Source organism: Phocoena sinus, chromosome 1 (genome assembly GCF_008692025.1).
Source record: "Phocoena sinus isolate mPhoSin1 chromosome 1, mPhoSin1.pri, whole genome shotgun sequence".
NCBI classification, from domain to species: Eukaryota; Metazoa; Chordata; class Mammalia; order Artiodactyla; family Phocoenidae; genus Phocoena; species Phocoena sinus.
Genome location: NC_045763.1, coordinates 96488932 through 96494516, shown reverse-complemented (window position 1 = coordinate 96494516; position 5585 = coordinate 96488932).

The following is a 5585-nucleotide window of genomic DNA, read 5'->3' as shown; positions in this document are numbered from 1 at the left end:
CACCCTCTTCACAGAAGTGATATAAGGTCACATTTGGGAAAATGCTGCAATAATTTTAGAACTCTTTCTAATGAGACAATTGTTTGTTTTGTATCTTCTCTCACACTTATACCAATTTGTCTTAATTATAACCTGGAGCCATAGAGACAAATGATTAACCTCCTTCCCACATAAAAACTTGATGCATGGTGGTGGCCTCAGGACTGGGGGTGGGTGAGGGGTGGAAGCTGTGGGTGGAAAGAGAGGGCATCATGAAGGATAGAAAAAAAGTCAGTCTATCAATTTGTCTTTCTGTCTGGCTTGTGACACACATATTCTGCCCCAATTCCTTCTTCACTTTACCCCATAGAGTGGCCTTTCTAATCTGACCATGTTCTTCCCTTTAAAACTTTAGTGCTTCCCATCATGGAATGGATAAATTTCAGCTTCCTTGACAAGGCATACAAAGTGCTGTAGGATCTGGTTCTTGCTTCTTGCATTTTTTTTTAGGTCAATATTTTCTCTCCTCATTTCACTTGCATTTGAAAGACAGCAGTAGTGAGCTACTTGCAGTTCTTGGAGCCACAATACCATTTCACACCGTCTGGGCTTTGCACAGGCTGGTCCCTGTGCCTGGAAGAATATCCTCTCATTCCCCATCCCCACCTTGTTCAATGGCCTTCACATAGCCATTATCCACTCCCAAAACCAACATCACTGTATCTGTAAAGTTTTATCTGAATTCTCTCCAACATAGATTCCTAGTAGAGTTAACCACTACTTGGTACTACCCTTGAATGCTGTACATAATTTTATTTTTTGGTCTTATTACTCCACGGTGGAAGTATTTGTTTGTATGTTTGTCTCTTATTAGATACAGGTTTCTGAAGATAGGGATTGTGTTCGTTTTCTAGGGCTGCAGCGGTAAAGTACTACAAACTGGGTGACCTGAAAACAATAGAAATTTACTGTCTTGTAGTTCTGGAAGCTAGCAGTCTGAAATCAAGGTGCTGGGAGAGATGTACTCCCCCTGAAATCTGTGTAGGAATCTTTCCTTGCTTCTTCCAAGCTTCTGGTAGTGGCTGTCAGTCCTTGGTGTTCTTTGGTTTGCAGCTGCATCACTCCAGTCTCTGCCTCTGTGTTTACATGGCATTCTCTTTGTGTGTCTCTCTACTCTTTTTATAAAGACACCATCATTGGATTAGGGACCCAACCTAATCCAGTATGACCTCATCTTAACTAATTATATGTGCAACCACCCTAGTTCCAAATAAGGTCACATTCTGAGGTACTGGAGTTTAGGACTTCAGTATGTTTTGGAGGAGGATACAATTCAATCCATAGCAGGGACTGTATCTCATTTATCTGTTGCTACTGAGTAGATGCTTAATAAATGTTTGCTCAGTTGAGGCCCGTGTTTAAAGTTAAACATTTTGGTTGTCTGGTTACCTGCACTTTTCCTCTCTATTATTTAAAATATTGTTGTGGGGCTTCCCTGGTGACACAGTGGTTGAGAGTCCACCTGCCGATGCAGGGAATGCGGGTTCGTGCCCCGGTCTGGGAAGATCCCACATGCCGTGGAGCGGCTGGGCCCGTGAGCCATGGCCGCTGAGCCTGCGCGTCCGGAGCCTGTGCTCCGCAACGGGAGAGGCCACAACAGTGAGAGTCCTGCGTACCACAAAAAAAAAAAAAAAAAAAAAAAAAAAAAATATATATATATATATATATATATATAGTTGTGAACATCTTTGTGTATCCATTTTTTTTCTTTGCCTCTGCTGTATTAGGCCTATCACATAAATTCCTGAAAGTCAAGTTCTTGAGTAGGGGCCAGGCATTGACTCAGGCCAACTAAAGAGATGATGACAAGGGTACAATCAGGTGGGCAGTTGATTCATTTGTGGTTCATTGCTCCTTCATCAATGTGCCTACTAACTACCAGATGCTGGGTTACTGAAAAATGGTGCTATGATCCATTCCTTCCTGGAGTTTATAATCTAAGAGCCCTAAGCACTGTGTAAATTGTTGGGGATTAGATAAACTATGATCCCTACCCTCAAGGAGCTCCCAGTCTAGTGGGGGAGATTGACACACTGAGTGATAATTACAACACAATCTTGAGTATAACACAAAAGTATGTGCTGTGATAGCTTTAATGAGGGGCACCTAAGCCAGCCAGAGTGGAGAGTGGGGGAACTAAGGGGGGTTTCTGGAGATGGAGACAGCTCAGCTAAGCATAAATGATGAATAAGCTGGGTATGTTTTTGTGTCAGAGGATTTCGTGGCTCAGGGGATGAGAGGGTTTCCAGGCTCTAAAATCTGTTCCATTGAGCTATAGTCTATCCCTGTGCCAGTGCTACTCTGTTTAATTACTAGAGCTTTGGAGTATATTTAAACATCTGAGATGACAAGTCTTCTTTCATTCATCTTTGTCAAACATTTCTTGGTTGTTCTTGTATATTCATCCTTCTTGTGCATGATACTCATTAGGACCAGGTTCAGCTGAAAACCCAAAGCCAACAGTGGCTTAAACTAGATAAAAGTGTATTTCTCTATCAAACAAAACTTGGAGCAGGGACACTATGGTGGATCCATGGTTAATAGAACACCAGAATATTCTCTCCTGTTGTTTCACATCTTCAACATTTGGCTTCTACCTCATGGTCTAAAATGGCTGCCCAAGCTCCAGCCTTAACATCTGGAGGAAGAAGTAAGTGGGGATGAAGAGGCAAAGGGGGCATGCCAGCTGCCTTTTAAGAGGGGTTCCTAGTAGCTGCCACACAACATTTATAGTTACATCTTATTGGCAAAACACGGTCCCAAGGCTATACCTAACTGTTGTGAAGCCTAGAAATATATTCTTTGTTTTATGTGGCCAGGTGCCCAGCCTAAATTTTAATTACTAAGGAAGAGAGTTTAAAGAACATATATTGGGGCAGAAAACTAGCAGTCTCTACAATACTTTCTTCTTTCCCGTTGGGATTTTGGTGGAATTACATTAAACTTATAGATGAATTTGGGGGTAATTGCTATTGTTATGATATCACAGCTCTCTAACCAGGAGCATGGCTTGAATCTCGATTTATTTGGGTCTTCCTTTATATTTTTTAGCAAAAACAAAAAAAAATTATTTTCCATAGAAATGATACACCTATCTTTTTTTTTGTTGTTGTTTTTTTGATACACCTATCTTTTAAAAAATTTTTTATTTCAGAAGATTTTTAAGACTGCCTTCACTCAATTCCCCCTCCTTCTACCCCCTTTGCCTATGGTAACCATAAATCTCATCTCTTTTTCTATGTTTGTTTGTTTTTGAAGTATAACTGATCTATAATACTATGTTAGTTCCTGTTATACAATATGATTTGATATTTCTATACATTTCAAAATGATCACCATGAGTCTAATTATGATATGTCACCATACAAAGATGTTATATAGTTATTGACTATATTCCTTATACTGTACATTTCATACCCATGACTCATTTATTTTGCAATTGGAAGTTTGTACTTCTTAATCTCCCTCACCTATTTCTTTCCTCTCCCTACTCCCTTCTCCTCTGGCCACCACCTGTTTGTTTGCTGTATCTATAACCCTGTTTCTGTCTTATTATGCTTATTCATTTGCTTTTTAGGTTCTACACATAAATGAAATCATACATTATTTGTCTTTCTCTGTTTGACTTATTTCACGTGGTATAATACCCTCTAGGTCTATCCGTGTTGTCACAAGTGGCAAGATTTCATTCCTTATCGTGGCTGAATAATGGTCCAATATATATAAATCACATCTTCTTTATCCATTCATCTATTGATGGGCACTTGGGTTATTTCTATATCCTGCCTATTGTAAATAATGCTGCAGTGAATATAGGGGTGCATATATGTTTTCTAATTAGTGTTTTTGTTTTCTTTGGATAAATAACCACGAGTGGAATTGCTAGATCATATGGTAGTTCTGTTTTTAATTTTTAGATGTAATTTTTAATTAAAAAATTAAAAATATGCACCTATCTTTTAACATTTATTTCTAGATATCTATTTTGCTAGTGTGAACGGTGCCTCTTTTCTATTATTATTATTATTTCTATCTGGCTATTACTAGTATGCAAGAAAGTGATTAATTTCTGCACATGCTTATAACTGGTCACGTTTGTGACTTTTCTTATTAGTTATAATATTGGGTTGGCCAAAAATTTCACTTGTTTCTTTCCATAAGATCTTCAGTTGATTCTATTTTCTTGATAGACAATTATAACATCTGAAAGTAATGATAACTTTTTCCTGCTATTACTTATGCTTCTTAATTCTTTTCCTCATCTTGGTGCAAGGATTAGGCTCTCTAGAACAACACTGAAACAGGGAGGTGACATGGTCAGATTTACAATTCAGATACACCATTCTCATGGCTAACTGGAGAACAGATTCGAGGGGAAAAGGTAGAGGTAGAAGACAAATTAGGAGATTGTTAAAATACTGTAGGTGAACAGATAATGAGGTCTTAAATTGATTTAATAGAAGTAGGGATAGTAAGTAAGGAAAACATTAAAGGAATATTTAGGAGATAAAGCTAGCAGGACTTTGGTCCTTGATTAAATTGTGTTGGTGAGAGGGAAGAGTCTTCCTGAAGTGATTATTGATGCAGTTTAATGAAAGAGAGATTGTTGTTGAGGCCATGATCCTGACTCTTTGAATGATTATTCTGACAGCTTGTACCCTATTTGATTCCTGGAAAAGACAGGACAGAGATAGGCTAGAAGAGTTCACTTTATTTTTGCTAAAGCTTCAGAATCAAATGTTTATTTAGAGTAACCTTATTTTTCAGAGTGAGTTGCTGAGGTGGTATGTGAATGAAGTTTGTTACAATCAAGAATATTAATAAATTTTGAGTCTAAATTGTTGAATGGATGATCACATGGAGGTGAAAGTTGTTCATGAGGATAATAAGATTCTAAAGTCCTCAGTATAAGATAGGGGGTTGGTGATCCTGGCCATGAGTAAATAACAGCATGAGGGAGGGATAGAATGTAGTACAGCTCGCATGTATGTCCTTGGAGAAAAAGTTTGGGGAAGATGGTAGAGAGGAAATGGTATGAATGTTGCAATGGAGAGCTAGAAATTGTCCCAAGGAATATGGATTGTGGGAGTTAAGTGACAAAGTAATAAAAAGAGTTTGAGTATGTGGGTAGGTGTGGAGGAGACTCAATGGAGTATGGGTACTCTTAGAATATGAGAAGTGAGAGCTGACTGGGAGTTGCTTGAGAACGGGATGGAAGTTATGGGTTATTTATACGATACAAGGTACATCTATACTGTGTGTACTATATCTAGACTAGACTAGATTAGACTAGGGGTTTGGTGTGGGCAACTGAGGTAAGGAGTAGCAGAGGCTTTGTGTTAGCAAAGAACAATCTTTATTGGTGAGAGTTTTCTTAGTTATCTCTTGAGGAGAATCTTCCCAGGTAGTTAAGGGGAAGCATTAGCTGGTCATCCATATACCTTATTTCTAATGGAAACATGCGGGCTGGAGGTGGCTGGGAGACTTAGAGTGGGTTAGGGAAAGTAACTGTTTGCCAGTATTCTCCCCATTTATTTGGAGATGGG